Source organism: Triticum urartu, chromosome 4, assembly GCF_003073215.2.
Source record: "Triticum urartu cultivar G1812 chromosome 4, Tu2.1, whole genome shotgun sequence".
NCBI classification, from domain to species: domain Eukaryota; kingdom Viridiplantae; phylum Streptophyta; class Magnoliopsida; order Poales; family Poaceae; genus Triticum; species Triticum urartu.
In genome coordinates, this window is record NC_053025.1 from 227,469,555 (window position 1) to 227,490,683 (window position 21,129).

Sequence of the window (21,129 nt, forward strand, 5' to 3'; positions counted from 1 at the left end):
TGCTCAACCATGTGTTTGTTGCAAGTACTAGGCTAAGTTTCCTATATGCTCACTTGCACTTGTTGTAAGTTTCTATTGATTTTGGGGGAGCTATGATCCTATTTTGTGCACTTTGTTTCCAAATACAAACATTCTTATGTGTGCACAAATCATGGGGAGCTTCTCTAGTTTCTCTAGAAGAACACTCCTATGCTCATATCATAATATCCTTTATTCATATGTCTCTTAGGATATCTAGTCTAGTTGGTTCAATTGATATCCGTTGATTGCTTGCTTCAATTGGTATCTTTTGATTGCTTGATTGCTTGTGTCTCTCTTTGTTATGTCCTTGTGGCATATCATTACTTTAGCAATCTTTGGGCCTCAATATAGTTTGTCTTCCTCCAAGTATTTACCGTTGGATATGTGTATTGCATTCCACTCTCTTGTTGAGAAATACACAACTTATGGAGGAACTCAATCTATATTGGCCTTCTAAGCTTTTCGCCCATTTTGGCAATCGATGCCAATGGGGGAGAAGTTTCAGAGAGTTTTGTGGAGGTTTCAGAGAGTTTTGTGGAGAAGTCTTTAGAGTTTTCTCCTTTCTTTAGTTTTGTTCCTAAGCATTTTCATCTCATACGCATGCATTATTGGTTGTTGCATTGCATGGTGATGCATAATTCCTTGTATAAACTCTCTTGAAAGTGATTGTCATCAATTACCAAAATGGGGGAGATTGAAAGAACATGCGGTGCCCCCATGTTTGGTTTTGGCAGTTGACGACAATCTCTATGGGACTAATGGTTTCCTTGAGTTATATTTAAAGGTTTTGTCCATAGGCTTTTCTTGGAGTACATGTGTTGGTTTCAAGGAGAGTTTGTGTCGACCAAGGTGCCATTCAAGGAATTATCCAAAGATTGGTCATGTGAGTGTCGAGCTTATTGCAAGCATGTCTTGAAGAAGAAGATTGTGTGATCATTCATGTCTACCTTGTAGACATCATCCAAATGAAGAGAATTGGAAAGATTCAAGGTTGATCGAGATTAAGTAAACAATGAATCAAGTTGATAAACTCACAAAGCGCAGAAGATGTACCGAGAGGGATCAAGTGATCCCATGGTATGGTAAGCATTGTCAATTTCGCTTTGTGTACTAACCCATGGTCTTCATGAGAGTTCTTTGTGGGGTTAGGCTGCGGTGTGCAAGTTCAAGTGGAGCATCATGAAGAGATCAAATGCTTGAAGCTTGCCGTCCATTGTGGTGACAATGGACATGTGAAGATGTGCGGAAGAGTGGCTCACCCATAGTGGAGTATGGGGGAGCAATCAACTAGTCTTCATTGAGCCAACACAATCAAGAAAGGTGGTCCAACTTGAGGAAGTCAAGATCATCATCATCTAGCTCAAGTGGACCATGTGCAAGGCAAAGGTTTGCCCTTGATAGGTTTTCTATTTTACCGGTCTCATGATGGTAGTTGGGAGACCGGGTTATAGGATCGATTGCCGTACTATCAAGGGGGGCTCTCGATGAGTAGCTTGATCGTATCGTTCGTTGAGAGCTCAAACCATTGCATCCTTGCATCATCTTTCTTGGTTCTATTTGTGAATCTTAGAGCTTATGGTCATCTTGATGACAAGCTTGAGTTCATCGAAAACGGAGTTCGCATGCATCTTCTATGATGTTTTCGATGTTGGAGGCTTTGCCGATTCTTCTCGGTTGGAGGTTTCACTCCTCTTTTTGTTAGGCATACCTCCCCTGCCTCTTCTTACTATAACCAGTCGCTGTTTTGATGCTACTCATCGTCTTGTTTCCAACAAGCTTGAGTTTGCTCAATTCGGAGCTCATTTGCAGAAGTTATGGCAGTTCTTGTTTTCTTGAGTGTGGTTTTTGTCAGAATCCCAGCGGTAGTACCGTGGTACCCAGCGGTAGTACCGCCGAGGGGTCACAAGCGGCAGTACCGCTCCGCAGCGGTAGTACCGGCGGTGACTCCGCAGCAGTACTACCGCTGGCTTACCAGGTCCCTACCGCGCCGATTCAAGGGGTCTTTTTCTGTGTTGGATTGTGCAGTACCTCGCTGCGGCAGTAGTGCGGCAGTACCGCTCCTTAGCGGCAGTACCGCCCTTCCTCCGCAATAGTACCGCCCGGTTTCCTCTTTCCCTTTACCCTTCGTTCTGCGCGGCAGTACCGCCGAAGGGAGCGGTAGTAACGCTTAACCCAGCGGTAGTACCGCTGTCTCCTGCTGTACTACCGCCCGAAGGTTCATGTTTTGTTGCTCCTTTTCCCTGTTTCTTCCACCGGAGCGGTAGTACCACTCGTGGAGCGGTAGTACCGCTCGTGTGCGGGCTGAGCACATAACGGTTGGATTTCCCCCTCCTATAAAGGGGGTCTTCTTCCCCAATGAACCTTATCCTTTGAGCTCGTGTTCTTCCCCCATTGTTGACCTTCTTCGAGCTTGCTAAATCTCAATCCCTCCATGGTTTCTTGCTAGTTTTTGAGGGAAAAAGAGAGGAGATCTAGATCCACATTTCCACCAATCACTTTCTCCTCTATGTGAGGGGAACCCCTTGGATCTAGATCTTGGAGTTCTTTGTGTTCTCTTTCTTGTTCTTCCTCTCATTTTCCTCCCTAGCATTAGTTCCTTCGGTGGGATTTGAGAGAGAAGGACTTGGGCACTCCGTGTGCCCTTGCCATTGCATTTGGTGCATCGGTTTGAGTTCTCCACGGTGATACGTGGAAGTTACAAGTTGAGAAGCTTATTACTCTTGGGTGCTTGGTACCCTTGAGCTTGTTCCTCTTGGGTGCTTGGGCGCCCTAGACGGTTGTTGGTGTTCGGAGCTCAGTCATTGTGGTGTAAAGCTCCGAGCAAGCGTCGGGGTCTCCAATTAGGTTGTGGAGATCGCCCCGAGCAATTTGACGGGTTCCGGTGACCGCCCCCAAGGGTTGCCAAAGTGTACGGGTTCGGTGACCGCCCCCAAGGGTTGCCATTTGTACGGGTTCGGTGACCGCCCTCAAGGGTCCCTTAGTGGAATCACGACATCTTGCACTGTGTGAGGGCGTGAGGAGATTACGGTGGCCCTAGTGGCTTCTTGGGGAGCATTGTGCCTCCACACTGCTCCAAACGGAGATTAGCATCCGCAAGGGTGTGAACTTCGGGATACATCGTCGTCTCCGCGTGCCTCGGTTATCTCTTACCCAAGCTCTTTACTTATGCACTTTACTTTGTGATAGCCATATTGTTTCTTGTCATATATCTTGCTATCACCTAGTAGTTTATCTTGCTTAGCATAAGTTGTTGGTGCACATAGGTGAGCCTAGTTGTTGTAGGTTTTGTGCTTGACAAATTAACTGCTAGGTTTATTCCGCATTTGTTCAAGCCTAAACGGTAATTATTTTAAAAGTGCCTATTCACCCCCTCTAGGCGACATCCACGATCTTTCAACTGCGCGCACACAGGGCCAGAAGTTTCGGGCGAGGCCAGAAGTTTTGGGCACCGGAGGTTCCGGGCCAGGTTCCGGGGAGGGTCCGGCCTAACCCGAGAGTTGGCATGGTGGGAGCTTGGCTGGTGTCCAGGGGCCGAAAGGCCCGGGCAGGCCGGATGTTTCGGGGGTCGGAAGGTTCGGGCCAGGTTCTGGGCTAACCCGAAAGTTGACGCGCTCGGCCTTGTCTGGGTCGTCGGGGGTCGAAAGTTCCGGGGCTGCCTGAGGTTCCTGGCTCTGGCCGGAAGTTCTGGGCTGGACAGAGAGTTGTCGCCTGTTCCTTCATCTTCTTCAGCTCTCGTCTCCGTATCTTGCTCATTGTACCTGATCACACATAGTGTTTCTGACTTAGGCAGTAGCCATGTCTCACTTGACTGAAAGGGAAACTCAAGTAGGAGAGATGTCACCTCAGATTGAATAGCACGTGCTCGAGCCCTTGTCATGGGTCCACTTGGAGCTTGGGTAGTTGATGTAGTGTCCATGGGGATGACCACAGGATGCTCCGCATCATCTCTCCCCCTTGGGAAAGATCCGGCCTCAGATCGAAATCCTCATCACCATGGTACGGGGAGAGATCTTTGACGTTGAATATGTCTCCCATGGAGTACTTGTCGCGTGGGATGTCGATCTTGTAGGCATTGTTGTTGTAGCATTCAAGCACCTTGAATGGTCCATCAACTCGTGGTAGAAGTTTGGACTTGCGTTCGTTGGGGAAGCATTCCTTGCGAAGGTGTAGCCACACAAGATCTCCAATGTTGAATATCATGGGTTGCTTGTTGAAGTTGAGCTTGGTCGCGAGTCGTTGTACTTGGCGCTCGATGGTGTGCCTTGTATATTCATGCATTTTCTTGAGGTAGTTCACTCGGGCACTCGCGTCCATGTTGATGCGCTCTTGTAGTGGTAGAGGAAGAATGTCCAATGGGGACAACAGGTTGAAGCAGTAGATGACCTCGAAGGGGGACTTGCCGGTAGTCGAATGTCTTGCACGGTTGTAGGCGTACTCGGCGATGGGTAGATACTCTTCCCACTCCTTGATGTTCTTCTTGATCAACACGCGAAGTAGAGTGGAGAGTGTTCGGTTCGTCACCTTCATTTGGCCGTCGGTTTGAGGATGGTATGCCGAAGAGAACAAGAGCTTGATTCCAAGCTTGGCACATAAGGTATTCCAAAAGTAGCTCAAGAACTTGACGTCGCGGTCCGATACAATAGTCTTTGGAACTCCCTGGAGGCGTAATATTTCCCTACAAAAAGATTTGCAACATGTGAATCATCGTCTATCTTGTTGCAAGGAATGGAACAAGCCATCTTAGAGAACCGGTCCACAAAAACAAACACGGAATCTTTGCCGTTTCGAGTTCTAGGCAAACCAAGCACAAAATCCATGCTAATATCTTCCGATGGGTGATATGGAATAGGAAGTGGCATATATAGACCATGGATTGAGCTTTAGACTTAGCTTTGCAACATGTAGAGCACGTGTTGGTGAAGCGTGAGACGTCTCGGAACATCTAGGGCCAAAAAAGTTCTTTGAGAGCGTAGCGAATGTCTTGTCACATCCAAAGTGTCCCATTAGTCCTCCTCCATGAGATTCTTGCAAAAGTAGCAAACGAAGAGAAGACTCGGGAATACATAGTTTGTTAGCTCTCATAAGATAATCATCTTTGATGTAATAGTGTTCCCAAGACATATGTGTCAAACATTTGGCATATGGAATAGCAAAAGTAGGATCATGCGCATACAAGTCTTTTATGTGCTCAAAGCCAATGATATTTAGTTCAAGTTGGGTAACAAGCATGCATAAGCGGGAAAGAGCATACACCACAACATTTTCCTTACCTTTGATATACTTGATGACATAAGGAAATGACTCAATGAATTCACTCCACTTAGCATGATGCTTGTTCAACTTACACTACTAGGGAAAAGCCTAGCAGTAGCGCGGGTTTTTGGCCTAGCAGTAGCACAGGAGACCATGCTACTGCTATGGCGCTACAGTTAAAGGTTAGCAGTAGCGTTGGTTTACCCGCGCTACTGCTATATCTACTTAGTAGTAGCGCTTCCTGCAAAAGGCGCTACTGGTAATTACTAGTAGCGTGTCTCACTGCCCGCGCTACTAGTATTATTCCGTATTCTATTTCTTTTTTATTTCATGTCGTATTCATACAGCTTTATACAAGTTTTCATACAGTAGCAATTTAGAGACAGTTTTGACATTATAATGAGTTATTAAATCACTAGGTGAAAGAACCGCGGATTAGTTTCAAGTGCATGGATCCTAGGATCCATCCACTTGAAACTAATCAATGGTTCTTTCAACCAGTGATATAATAACTCATCATCATCATCATCATCATCATCATCATCATCATCATCATCATCATATTAATATAAAAACTCTTGCATCATATCATCACCAACAACACTAGCTAATAATCATCATAGTCATTACCACCAACACTATTTATTCATCATAGCCATAGTGTAGCTATCTAATCACTACCAACACTAGCTAATAATAATCATCATAGTCATTACCACCAACACTAGCTATTTAATCATCATAGTCATAGTGTAGCACATCATCATCTTCAAACTCATTCTAGCTAGCTAATCACTCCTGCTGTTCTCTCTCAGGTAAAATAGCGTAGAACATGTGTAGCACTCCTGGTTCATCATATTGGAGCATGTAGATGAACCTGCCTCCTAATTGTGGGCCGCGCTTCTGATTGCTGCCCCCTAGTACTTCTCTACTGCAATCCTTCACAATTTTTCTCCAGTCTTTGACTATTAAGACTTGCTCGTTTTGAGAAATCCTAAATGCACTCATGTGCAATGTAGGATGTCTTGGCCGTAAGCTAACCATTTTCATGCAACCTTTAGCATCAATCCAATGACGCACAACTATCATCAGGAGTCCCTGTTGAAGAACATCTTAGTAACTACTTAGCAATGAAGTTTAGCTTAAAAAATAATGTATGCAAAAGATGCACCGAGGACTAATAGTAAAAATCTTACCATCTTTCCTAAATACATGTGGCCGTAGTTCAATACGCACACTAGTGGTCGCACATTTTGAGTACTAATATCTCGAAGTCCAGAAAAATAATCTGTCTTGAAAGTATCAAGATCCCCAAGCCATGAAACATAATGACTTATCTACTCGCAGTTTAGTTCAATCCCGAGACAGTAGTAGGTCATGTCTACCAAGCGTCGGACATGTTTGCTTCAATGGAAATAAGCTGTCAATAGAAATTAGTTGTCAACTATTTTTGAATAAACAATATCCAAGACATAAATATGGTTGAGAAACTCACATAATGGTAGAACTGGAGGCGTCTGAACACCGACCCAGATGTCGATATTACCTTCAACTTCATCTTTCGGACGAATATCAAAGGTGATAAGCATACCAGGCTCAAATGCATAAGCCTTGCATAGTGCTCTCCAATTTTTGCATTCAAAATAGGTGTAGGTGTCTGCATTGTATAATTTTACGGCAAAAGTATAACCATGCTCGGTCCTCAAGTGAACTCTCTTTACCTCCATACTTTCCATAGTACGGAAACCAATCTTATCCAAGACATACATTCTTGCATGGCAGGGGATACGCTAGTAGAATAGTAAAAAATTAAAATTATAAGTTGAAGCAAAAGAAGCAGAAGTCATGCTTAATTACGAAAAAAGACTTATCGTTCTGACTTACTGTATCCACTTCGAAGGTCTCATCCAGCTTGATGCTGAAGCGCCTACCACCAACTAGGTGAGAACTGTCGCACAGGCCGCGCTTGTCTTTGCAGTATTCGCGCATCACGAATTCAGTTTCATTGTCAGACATTTCCTATGTTCATAGTTGAAACATTAATTGAAAATCGATCGAAGGCAACTACCAGGAAACTCAACACACAGATCACTATTACTCAATATGCAACGGGTTGACTTTAGGTCTGTCGAGTCTTCCTTCCTAAACTCTCATCTCACGTATATGGTGGGCACTCCCTCTCTGATATTGCGACCGTCGGTGATGGTCGCTACTCTTCCTTTCCCTAGTGCATTACAAATATCTAGCACAAGGAAAAGAAAGAGAAGTGACCCTCACGACAACAGTCATCATTCTTCTTCTCTCATATATGGTGGACACTCCTCACCGTTTCGACCGTCAATGATGGTCGCTACTCCTTCTTCCCCTAGTGCGTAACAAAGGTCTAGCACAAAGAGAAGAAGGAGAAGCGACCCCCACGACAATAGTCGACATTCTTCTTCTCTCATATATGGTGGAGACTCTCCCTCACCGATTTTTTGACTGTCATGTATTGAGCCCCGACAAACTTAAAGTCAACTCGAAATGTCGTTTAATTCTCTTTCTAGCAAATCCGGGGCACTCAATATTTCCTACATATTCTAGCATGAGTCATGCTTAAATTCACGGAAAATCTGGCATGACCTTTGCTTGTTGGGGGAACGCAGTAATTTCAAAAAAAATCCTACGCACACGCAAGACCATGGTGATGCATAGAAACGAGGGGGGAGAGTGTAACATCCCAAATTTTCAATTTGGAATGTTATACATTAGATCATCATGCATATCATATTTTATTTTGCATTTTGGTTGATCCTAGAAATTCTACGCAACTCAATGACCCACGGAGAGAGTTGGGGATTTCGTTATTTTCATGTTTGAGTTTTCTCAAATTTTGAGAATAGGATCATTTGATTTTATTTATTTTATCATCAATTATTTCTACTACAAAAATATGAGAGAGGGAATAAAATGACTTTGCCAAAATAAAAAAATATTGAGGATTTAATAAAAAAATCAAATAAGATTTTATTTCGGAGTTTTTCGGTGTTTTATTTGAATTTAGGAAAAATGTGCGTTTTTCAAAATTGCATTTAGGGCCCAAATAAATGTTCACCTTGTGCGGCTTGATTTTAGAAGCCCGTGAAAATTTATTTCGGAATTTTTGGAGTTCGTTTGGTATTTCTTTTTATTTTTCTTCCGAGCGGAATAATTAAAAAAAAGAACCGAGTTCGGGCCGTACCCGAGCGGGACACCGCCCGGGGACAGCCTTTAAATAGCGCCGCCCCGAGCCGCCCCAGCCCATCAGCCCCGCCTCGATCCGCGCGCGCCGCCGGAGCCGCCGCCGCCGACGATCCCGCCGCCCGAGGTTCGTCGCGCCTCGTTTTCCGTGCCGAAAAAAAGAGAAAAAAAATTCAGCGTTCGTCGTTTTTCTTTTTCTCGGATTAAATCCGCGATTTTTCTGATCGCGATTCCTGATCCAATTTTCGTTTTAGTTTAACTTTTCACTCGTTTATCGGAATCAGGCGATTCAAGCGCCTAGGGATTCATCTCGAAACCCTCTATCCGTTTAACCAACTTAAACAAGTTTTTGTTACTGTAAAATTTGCCCTAGATTCAGATTAGTAGAATGAAGTTGTTTTCTTTCGCCGTTTGTCTTTCGTTACTTCGTTCGATTTGATTCTTTTTGCCAACCAGAGTTCTTAAGTTGAACCTTCTGGTTAGATCTCTTATTTGAGTTTTACCTGTGCATTAGATGAGTACTTATTGTATGCTTGTTTGTTTGTCTGCGATAGAATACCCGGAGTGCGCCGTCTGTTACTTCGAATCGTTAGGTTTCGCGGATCATCAGCAAGGCAAGTAACACTTTGATCATACCTTTTCTACTACCCAATTTTATTGCATTAGATCAATCCTCACACATTGCATGATTAGGATCTAATTAAATTGTGGGATGGGAAGTAGATGAGGTAGTACCTATTACCTGTTTATTTTCAAACCTTTGGGAGTTACTTCTACGTTTGCTTATTATGCCATGCTATGCTAGTAGACGTGGACTGGGTGAGTGAAATCCATGACAGATGTGAGATTGTTAATTAATGGTTTATCTAAGGTGGCAACTTAAACACACATCTGGTGAATTGAGGCACCTGGGTATTCCAGGACTTGCCTGTTTTCTTTTGGACCGCCACCCAGGCTCAAAGGGATCATGAGACTATTCATACTAGAAACTTCCGTGTGCAGCCACAAGCTATTATGGGCTCTAGCATAGTTGACTAAGTCGTGCGAACTCTTACAGTGGTAAACTAGCAGATGTAGGGGATGTAGGTGGTACGGTCTACCCGATCGTAAGGTGCTAGCGCTTCTGAAAGACTATGTCTCGGTCATCCGTCTTCTCAAACACCCTGTAGTGCGAGAAAACAAACGGAGGCGATCGAGTCTTGTGGGGAAAAGTGCGCAAACCTCTACAGAGTGTAATAAACTAATCATGGTTAGCCGTGTCCCCGGTTATGGACATCTTGAGTATCTAGTACTCGGATTTTCATGTGAATCTCAACATGTTACTCTAAATTAATTTTGTTGGGTTATGTTTAATGATGATGCTTAATTGGGATTGAGAATGCTGTCAACCATTCTCAATGTTTAACAACCACCATGATAGTAATTAAATTTATTCCTTTGAAGTAGGGAAAAATTGGCTTTATGCAAAACTGTAACCATAGAGCTTTCCACCAGCCAAATATGCATATAGTATAGCTGTTTCATTCCATTACTCTCTATGTGTTACCTTGCCAGCATATTCCATGTGCTGACCCGTTTTCGGGCTGCAACGTTAATGTTGCAGACTTTTCAGACGATGATTAAGGAGTTTTAGGTCGTGGTTCTATACTCAGTGATGCCGTTGGAGTTGATGGACTCACTTATCTTCCAAGCCTTCCGCTGTTATCGTTATTAGATGGCCTTAAGCCATATTTATTGTAATAAGTTCTCTTTTGAGACACTCGATGTAATAAGTGTGTGATTGCTACTCTGCTATAAATCCTCCGAGTACTGTGTGGTGTCAGCATTACTGATCCAGGGATGACACCGGAGCACAGAGATCAGACTGTTTGAGGTCTGGTCGCTACACATTAATAAAAAAAATCAAATAAGATTTTATTTCGGAGTTTTTCGGTGTTTTATTTGAATTTAGGAAAAATGTGCGTTTTTCAAAATTGCATTTAGGGCCCAAATAAATGTTCACCTTGTGCGGCTTGATTTTAGAAGCCCGTGAAAATTTATTTCGGAATTTTTGGAGTCCGTTTAGTATTTCTTTTTATTTTTCGCGGAATAATTAAAAAAATCGGCGTTCGTCGTTTTTCTTTTTCTCGGATTAAATCCGCGATTTTTCTGATCGCGATTCCTGATCCGATTTTCGTTTTAGTTTAACTTTTCGCTCGTTTATCGGAATCAGGCGATTCAAGCGCCTAGAGTTTCGTCTCGAAACCCTCTATCCGTTTAACCAACTTAAACAAGATTTTGCTACTGTAAAATTTGCCCTAGATCCAGATTACTAGAACGAAGTTGTTTTCTTTCGCCGTTTGACTTTCGTTGCTTCGTTCGATTTGATTCTTTTTGCCAACCGGAGTTCTTAAGTTGAACCTTCTGTTTAGATCTCTTATTTGAGTTTTACATGTGCATTAGATGAGTGCTTATTGTATGCTTGTTTGTTTGTCTGCGATAGAATACCCGGAATGCGCCGCCTGTTACTTCGAATCGTTAGGTTTCGCGGATCATCAGCAAGGCAAGTAACACTTTGATCATACCTTTTCTACTACCCAGTTTTATTGCATTAGATCAATCCTCACACATTGCATGATTAGGATCTAATTAAATTGTGGGATGGGAAGTAAATGAGGTAATACCTATTACCTGTTATTATCAAACCTTTGGGAGTTACTTCTATGTTTGCTTATTATGCCATGCTATGCTAGTAGACGTGGATTGGGTGAGTGATATCCATGACAGATGTGAGATTGTTAATTAATGGTTTATCTAAGGTGGCAACTTAAACACACATCTGGGTGGATTGAGGCACCTGGGTATTCCAGGACTTGCCTGTTTTCTTTTGGACCGCCACCCAGGCTCAAAGGGATCATGAGACTATTCATACTAGAAACTTCCGTGTGCAGCCACAAGCTATTATGGGCTCTAGGATAGTTGACTAAGTTGTGCGAACTCTTACGGTGGTAGACTAGCAGATGTAGGGGATGTAGGTGGTACGGTCTACCCGATCGTAAGGTGCTAGCGCTTCTGAAAGACTATGTCTCGGTCATCCGTCTTCTCAAACACCATGTAGTGCGAGAAACCAAACGGAGGCGATCGAGTCTTGTGGGGAAAAGTGCGCAAACCTCTGCAGAGTGTAATAAACTAATCATGGTTAGCCGTGTCCCCGGTTATGGACATCTTGAGTATCTAGTACCTGGATTATCATGTGAATCTCAACATGTTACTCTAAATTAATTTTGTTGGGTTTTTAATGATGATGCTTAATTGGGATTGAGAATGCTGTCAACCATTCTCAATGTTTAACAACTACCATGATAGTTAAATAAATTTATTCCTTTGCAGTAGGGAAAAATTGGCTTTACGCAAAACTGTAACCATAGAGCTTTCCACCAGCCAAATATGCATATAGTATAGCTGTTTCATTCCATTACTCTCTATGTGTTACCTTGCCAGCATATTCCATGTGCTGACCCGTTTTCGGGCTGCAACGTTAATGTTGCAGACTTTTCAGACGACGATTAAGGAGTTTTTAGGTCGTGGTTCTATACTCAGCGATGCCGTTGGAGTTGATGGACTCACTTATCTTCCAAGCCTCGCTGTTATCGTTATTAGATGGCCTTAAGCCATATTTATTGTAATAAGTTCTCTTTTGAGACACTCGATGTAATAAGTGTGTGATTGCTACTCTGTTATAAATCCTCCGAGTACTGTGTGGTGTCAGCATTACTGATCCAGGGATGACACCGGAGCACAGAGATTCAGACTGTTTGAGGTCTGGTCGCTACAAGATGGTATCAGAGCACACGCTGACATGTAGGACACGACCACTAAGCTAAAGACCTAGATCACTACTCACTCTTCTCTTCTGACTCTCATCTTTTCTACTCTTTAGGATGGCGGATGCAAGGAACAAGTTCACGCAACCGGATGAAGATACACCCTTTGGATGCCACTTGAAGGAAGTCACTAGATACCTGAACATAGGAGTACCAAGCTTCACGGGAACCTACAACGCCACTTTACCTGAAGAAGAGCGCTGGATGATTCAAGTTCAAGTTCAGGAAGGACGTTCATGCCAGTCACTGAGCCCATAGAGTTTTTTTTGATGCACCAACTTGGAGTCTAGGAAAGAGCATGGCAGCTCACATCGCCATGGGACGCATTGGAGAAGTCTACCGCAAGGATCTCAAGGATACTATCTACCAGATTTGTGGGCGCCGAGATGAACACTGGGAGATGATCAGCACCAGGAAGGATAGATCAATCGCAGCTTTTATCCAGGAGCTAAACCAGCACATTCGACGACAAGGAGAACCAGATGTGCACCAACATGATAGATCTGAAGAAGGCGAGGACAAGAATCAAGGAACTGGAGGAAGAACTCAAGGCTACACTTGAAGATTATGAAGAGGAAATCGAAGTACTAGTGGAGAAGAATGACGATCTGATCAAGAAGATCGGAATATTTATGGGAGGCCCTACACCAGTAGAAGAAGACAAAGAACCCAAGGAGATTCGCCCGAAAGACTACATCATCATCGACGACACCGACTCGGATCCAGATGATAGCAATAATGACTATGTTGATGAAGCTGGAGCAGATATCATGGAGTCTGCAACCGAAGAATATTTCTAGTAGATCAACCCAACAGTAGTAGTAGTCCACCATGTAAATATAGTAGTCCGAGCACTTTTGCAATAGTTAGATCGATTGTATGCCCCTGTTTGATTGAATGAAGTGAATTGTTTGCTTTTGCCTCATGTGCATATGGGTAGTGTTTTCTCTCTAGACCCCTCTCTATTCTTAAATCTCATCTTTTCTAAACCCTCAGGTGCCTCCGAGACGTGACCCCGGATTTACCTTCCCACCGGAGCTCACTCAGTTGATCCAGTAGCAGAACACATTGATGCAGTTGCTAGTGCAGAATCAGAATCAGGGGAACAACAACAACCCACCACCACCACCACCTGTTGATCACTTAGCCCGTTTTCTTAGGCTGAATCCACCGGTGTTTTCCAGTAGCACCGAGCCGATAGTAGCAGATGATTGGCTCCGCAAGACAGCAAGGGAGTTGACGACGACAGGATGCACAGATGTGGAAAATGTGAAGTTTGCTGCACATCAGCTTGAAGGACCCGCAACATCATGGTGGGAGAATTTCACCGCCACTTTCCTTGTCGACACTGTCACATGGGACCAGTTCCAGCAGGCTTTCCATACTGCCCATGTTCCAACAGGAGCTATGGCCATGAAGAAGCGAGAGTTTCGCAACTTGCGCCAAGGAGGACGGACAGTTGGCCAGTATGTGGAGGACTTTAGTAAGCTATCATGTTATGCCCCAGATGACGTTGCTACAGATGTAGCTAAGCAGGAGAAGTTTCTGGAAGGACTGAATGATGAGTTGAGCATGCAGTTGATGGTAGCAACCTTCAACAACTACCAGGAGTTGGTAGATCATGCTCTCATGATTGAAGGGAAGCAGCAGCAGATTGAGAATCGCAAGAGGAAGTATGGCCAAGGAAAGTACAATTCAGGAGCTCAGCAGAAGCCACGTTTTACCCCTAGACCGGGAGGACATTTTCAGCATACCCATGGAGGAGGTAGCTCGCACAATCATAACGGCACCAAGAATGGTAATGGGAATGGAGGAAGCAACGGCCAGAACCGTACCAACCCATCAACCCCAGCCAAGAGAGACCTGAGCCAAGTCACTTGCTTTAAGTGCCAGAAGACCGGGCATTATGCCAATGAATGTCCTGAATCCCAGAATGGAAATGGCAATGGAAGCTTTGGGAAGAAGCCGAACCCTTTCAATAGGGGACAGGTGAACCACGTTAACGTGGAGGAGGTTGAAGAACAGCCGGATGCAGTAATCGGTAAGTTTTTGGTTAAGTCATTTACTGCACTCGTTCTTTTCGATACTGGTGCATCGCATTCATACATATCAAGGGGATTTGTGGATAAGTATAACCTGCCCACCAAAGTTCTTAGAACACCTATGTTAGTAAGCTCACCAGGAGCGGAGTATATGGCTAGTAAGGGATGTTTTCAAGTGCCATTGAGTATAGGTAGGCATGTGTTTCCCTCGGATTTAATCATTTTGGAATCACAAGGTTTGGATGTAATTCTAGGTATGGATTGGCTATCGATGTATGGAGGGAACATCGATTGCGCCAATAAGTCAATTTTGCTTACCACCCCAGAAGGGAGAAGGATCAAGTATGTATCCCGATATGTGCCTAAAAGGACTCAAGTGAATTCGTTAACAGGAGTTGTGCAGGAGGAAGTACCAGTAGTGAAGGATTTTCCTGATGTATTTCCAGAGGAGTTGCCAGACATGCCACCGGATAGAGATATTGAGTTTTTGATTGAGCTTTTGCCAGGCACTGGGCCAATATCTAAGAGACCATATAGGATGTCCACAAAGGATTTGGAAGAGATTAAAAAGTAGATTAAGGAGTTACTGGATAAAGGTTATATTCGCCCAAGTTCTTCACCTTGGGGATCACCAGTACTTCTAGTGGAGAAGAAGGATGGATCGTTAAGGATGGTTGTGATTATCGAGGATTGAATGAAGTAACCATCAAGAACAAGTACCCACTACTGATGATCAATGATCTGTTTGATCGATTGCAAGGAGCTAAGGTATTTTCCAAGATCGATCTGCAATCAAGATACCATCAGTTGAAGATTCAAGAACAGGATATACCTAAGACGGATTTTACCACCAGGTATGGGCTGTACGAGTATACCGTTATGTCATTTGGTCTGACTAACGCACCTGCATATTTTATGAACATGATGAACAAAGTATTTATGGAGTTTTTGGATAAGTTCGTCGTAGTGTTCATTGATGATATCCTGGTTTACTCGAAAAATGAAGAGGAGCATAAGGAGCATTTGCGTTTGGTACTTGGTAAGCTCAGAGAACATCAGTTATATGCCAAGTTTAGCAAATGTGAGTTTTGGTTGAAGGAAGTTGGATTTCTCGGACACGTTATCCGAAGAAGGTATAAAAGTAGATCCCAACAAGGTTGACACTGTAACAAATTGGGAAGCGCCAACAACCATTGGAGAGATCCGGAGTTTTCTTGGACTTGCAGGATACTACCGAAGATTCATTGAAAATTTCTCGAAGATTGCGAAGCCTATGACGGAGTTGTTGAAGAAGGATACCAAGTTCATATGGACCGAGGAATGTGAGGCCAGTTTCCAGGAGTTGAAGAAACGTTTGGTTACATCACCAGTGTTGATTTTTCCAGATCAGACCAAGGATTATGAGGTGTATTGCGACGCTTCACGTTGAGGACTTGGAGCAGTGCTTATGCAGAAAGGAAGAGTTGTTTCATATGCCTCACGACAGCTTAAGCCTCATGAGTTAAATTATGCCACGCATGATTTGGAGTTAGCAGCCGTAGTGCATGCATTGAAGACTTGGAGACATTTTCTCATTGGAAACCATTGTGAGGTGTACACGGATCACAAGAGTTTGAAGTATATTTTCACGTAGAAGAAGTTGAATCTCAGGCAAAGGAGATGGTTGGAGCTCATCAAGGATTATGATATGAGATTGCATTATCACCCCGGAAAGGCTAACATAGTAGCCGATGCGCTGAGCCGTAAAAGTCATGTCAACACCCTAATGACGGGAGATTTACCAAGGGAGTTAGCCCAAAATCTTCATGAGCTATGTTTGGAGATAGTCCCGAGAGGTAATGTAGCAGCATTGGAGATTCAGTCTACTTTGATGGATAAGATCAGAGAAGCTCAAAGGACTAACAAGGAGATCGCTTCTATTAAGGAGAAAATGAGCAAAGGAAAAGCTAAAGGATTTCGTGAGGATGAGCATGATACCTTATGGTTTGAAGACCGTGTTTATGTGCCTAATGATTCGGAGATCAGGAAGTTAATTCTGCAAGAGGCCCATGATTCACCATATTCGATTCACCCAGGAAATACCAAGATGTATTTGGATTTGAAAGATACTTTCTGGTGGACCGGAATGAAGAAGGATATTGCGGAGTATGTAGCAGTTTGTGATGTATGTCAGAGAGTAAAGGCAGAGCATCAGAAGCCAGCAGGATTGCTACAGCCATTGCCAATACCCGAATGGAAGTGGGATAAGTTAGGCATGGATTTTATCACAGGATTGCCCAGAACATGTTCAGGCTATGACTCGATATGGGTTGTAGTCGATCGCTTGACAAAGGTAGGTCATTTCATCCCAGTGAAGACTACCTATACTAGTGCTAAGTTAGCAAAGATATACATGACCAAGATCGTATGTCTGCATGGAGTTCCAAGGAGCATTGTATCAGACAGAGGAACCCAGTTTACCTCAAAGTTCTGGAATTAGTTGCATGAAACTTTGGGTACCAGGCTAGAGTTCAGTACAGCTTTCCATCCGTAGACAGATGGACAGACCGAGAGAGTCAATCAGATTTTGGAGGATATGCTGAGAGCTTGTGCGCTAGATTACGGATCTAGTTGGGACGAGAATTTGCCATACGCAGAGTTCTCTTACAACAACAGTTATCAATCCAGTTTGAAGATGGCCCCTTTCGAAGCCTTGTACGGAAGGAGGTGCAGGACCCCATTGTCGTGGGATGAAGTTGGAGACCGTCAGTTGTTTGGACCGGATCTGATTAAGGAGTCTGAACAGAAAGTAAAATTGATTCGTGATAGGCTCAAGGTAGCCCAATCCAGGCAGAAGAGCTACGCAGATTCTAAACGCAAGGAGACAGTTTACGAAGGCGGAGGCCGAGTTTATCTTCGAGTATCTCCACTTCGAGGAGTTAAGCGCTTTGGAGTTAAGGGAAAGTTAGCGCCACGTTTTGTAGGACCATACAAGGTTTTGGAGCATATGGGAGAAGTAGCTTATAAGTTGGAATTGCCCGAAGGATTGTCAGGAGTTCACGACGTGTTCCACGTTTCCCAGTTGAAGAAGTGCCACACAGAGATGGCTGATATACCGCTAAGAGACACAGTGCCACTGGAAGCGATTCAGTTGGACAGTGATTTGACCTATGAGGAGAAACCAGTTAAAATTCTTGAGTATGCCAGCCGAGTCACCCGCAGCAAGGTTATTAAGTTTTGCAAAGTTTAGTGGAGCCACCACACGGAGGACGAAGCCACCTGGGAACGAGAGGAAGATCTGTTGAAGGACCACCCTCACCTATTTTCTGGCCAACCCGAATCTCGAGGGTGAGATTCATCTTAAGGGGGGTAGGTTTGTAACATCCCAAATTTTCAATTTGGAATGTTATACACTAGATCATCATTGCATATCATATTTTATTGCATTTTGGTTGATCCTAGTAATTCTACGCAACTCAAGGACCCTCGGAGAGAGTTGGGGATTTCGTTATTTTCATATTTGAGTTTTCTCAAAATTTGAAAATAGGATCATTTGATTTGATTTATTTTATCTTCAATTATTTCTATTATCAAAATATGAGAGAGGGAATAAAATGACTTTCCCAAAATAATGAAATATTGAGGATTTAATAAAAAATCAAATAAGATTTTATTTTGGATTTTTTGCTATTATATTTGAATTTAGGAAAAATGCGTGTTTTTCAAAATTGCATTTAGGCCCCAAATAAATGTTCATCCCGTGCGGCTTGATTTTAGAAGCCGGGGAAAATTTATTTCAGGATTTTTGGAGTCCATTTAGTATTCCTTTTGTTTTTTTTCTGAGCATAATTATTTAAAAAAAACACGAACCGACTTCGGGCCGTGTTCGGCCTGGACTTTGTCCGGTCGGGCCCTTATATAGCGCCGACCCCGAGCCCCCAAAGCCCACCCCGCGCAAACCCTAGCCCCGAGCCGCCCGAGCCACACCAAGCCGCCGCCGGAGTTCGCCACCGACGAGGTTGAACCGCCCGCCGTTTTTTAGAAAACCGTTGGTTTTCACCGGTTTTTTTAGATTCGTTTTTTAGATAGATCGGTTTTTCTTTTCTTGGTTTAGTTAATTAGCGAGCGTTCGCTCGTTCGTTCATTTTAACGAACGCGTTCGTCGTTTAGATCCAGATAACGAACGTTCATTCGTTAATCTGTTCGTTGTTTTTCTTTTTCTCGGATTAAATCCGCGATTTTCTGATCGCGATTCCTGATCCGATTTTCGTTCTAGTATAACTTTTCGCTCGTTTAACGGAATCAGGCGATTCAAGCACCTGGAGTTTCATCTCGAAACCCTCTTTCCGTTTAACGAACTCAAACAAGTTTTTGTCTCTGTAAAATTTGACCTAGATCCAGAATAGTAAATGAAGCTTGTTTCTTTTGCCGTTTGTCTTTCGTTGCTTCGTTCGATTTGATTCTTTTTGCCAACCGGAGTTCTTAAGTTGAACTTTCTGGTTAGATCTCTTATTTGAGTTTTACCTGTGCATTAGTTGAGTACTTATTGTATGCTTGTTTGTTTGTGATAGAATACCCGGAGTGTGCCGCTTGCTACTTCAAATCGCTAAGTTTCACGGATCATCAGCAAGGCAAGTAACACTTTGATCATACCTCCTACTACCCAGTTTTTATTGCATTAGATCAATCCTCACACATTGCATGATTAGGATCTAATTAAATTGTGGGTTTGGGAAGTAGATGAAGTAGTACCTATCACCTGTTTTATTATCAAACCTTTGGGAGACTTCTACGTTTGCTTATTATGTCATGCTATGCTAGTAGACGTGGATTGGGTGAGTGAAATCCATGACAGATGTGAGTTTGTTAAATTAATGGTTTATCTAAGGTGGCAACTTAAATACACATCTGGGTGGATTGAGGCACCTGGGTATTCCAGCGATTGCCTGTTTTTCTTTTGGACCGCCACCCAGGCTCAAAGGGATCATGAGATTATTCATACTAGAAACTTCCGTGTGCAGCCACAAGCTACTATGGGCTCTAGCATAGTTGACTAAGTTGTGCGAACTCTTACAGTGGTAGACTAGCGGATGTAGGGGAAAGTAGGTGTAACGGTCTACCCGATCGTAAGGTGCTAGCGCTTCTGAAAGACTATGTCTCGGTCATCCGTTTCTCAAACACCGTGTAGTGCGAGAATCCCAACGGAGGAGATCGGGTCTTGTGGGGAAAAGTGCGCAAACCTCTGCAGAGTGTATAAACTAATCATGGTTAGCCGTGTCCCCGGTTAAGGACATATTGAGTATCTAGTACTTGGATTATCATGTGAATCTCATCATGTTACTCTAATTAATTTATTGGGTTTTTAATGGTGTTGCTTAATTGGGATTGAGAGGGTGTCTACACTCTCAATGTTTAACAACCACCATGATAGTTAAATAAAATTTATTCCTTTGCAGTAGGGAAAAATTGGCTTTACGCAAAACTGTAACCATAGAGCTTTCCACCAGCCAAATATGCATGTAGTATAGTCTTATTCCTTCATTGCTCTCTATGTGTTACATTGCCAGCATATTCCATGTGCTGACCCATTTCGGGCTGCAATGTTCATGTTGCAGACTTTTCAGACGACGAGTAAGGTGCCTTTAGGTCGTGGTTCTATACTCAATGATGCCGTTGGAGTTGATGGACTCACTTATCTTCCAAGCCTTCCGCTGTTATCGTTATTAGATGGCCTTAAGCCATATTTATTGTAATAAGTTCTTTTTTGAGACACTCGATGTAATAAGTGTGTGATTGCTACTCTGTTATAAATCCTTCAAGTACTGTGTGGTGTCAGCATTACTGATCCAGGGATGACAACGAAGCGCATAGATTGGACCGTTTGAGGTCTGGTCGCTACAAGGTGTGTCCTCAGTGACCATACCGTGGTACACATCTTGTGATGTCTTCTTGCCACACTAGCAATACACATAAATAGTCCGGAGAGTCATGGAGGTTATGTGGAAGGTACTCAACCCATTGATCGCCTGAAGACGAAGGTGCTCGAGTGTAGTACAGCCATGGAGCAGGCGCTCCATGTCACCGTTTGAGAGGCAGATGACGACGAGCTCGAGGTGCTTCAGTCGTGGTAGAATAAGAGTGGGCGCGTCATTAGGGGGGAATGGCTGTTCCTGAACTTGGCGACGCGGAGCATGGGCGCGAGGCAGAGCGCGAACGTTGGCAGCGAGCACGTATGCCCATCATCAAAAGTGAGCTCCTCGAGCTGATCTAGGGCGGGGGATTGGAACCAGTCGTCAAGCTTGGCTCGGTCCTTGCCGTTGGAACAGAACTTGCCCATTCTAAGGCCTCTGGTTGGGCGAAGATGACTGCCGAGGACCTTGGAGAATGCATCCAAACTTTTGCGATAGCCATGGCAGAGCTCGTGGGTGTCGATGAGGTCGAGAGGGATAGAGTTCCATAGGGGGCGCCACTGCTGGGAAAGGACGGTTGTCCGCGCCCCATATTTGATTGGGAGGAGGGAGATGATGACTGTCAACATATCATCGGGGATGCTGCTGATGAAGTCTAGGCCTGCTGGAGTTGCTTGCTGTTCTAGCTCAGCCTACCTCTGCTTGTTGGCATCCCCGTTCTCCACCTCCGGAGTCTCCTTGTCAGTGGTGCTTTCTGATAGAAATGGGAGTACAGGGAATATTTAGTTAAAACAGGGCAATTGAAAAGTGTATTGGTAACTAGAAGTTATTAGGTAGGAATAT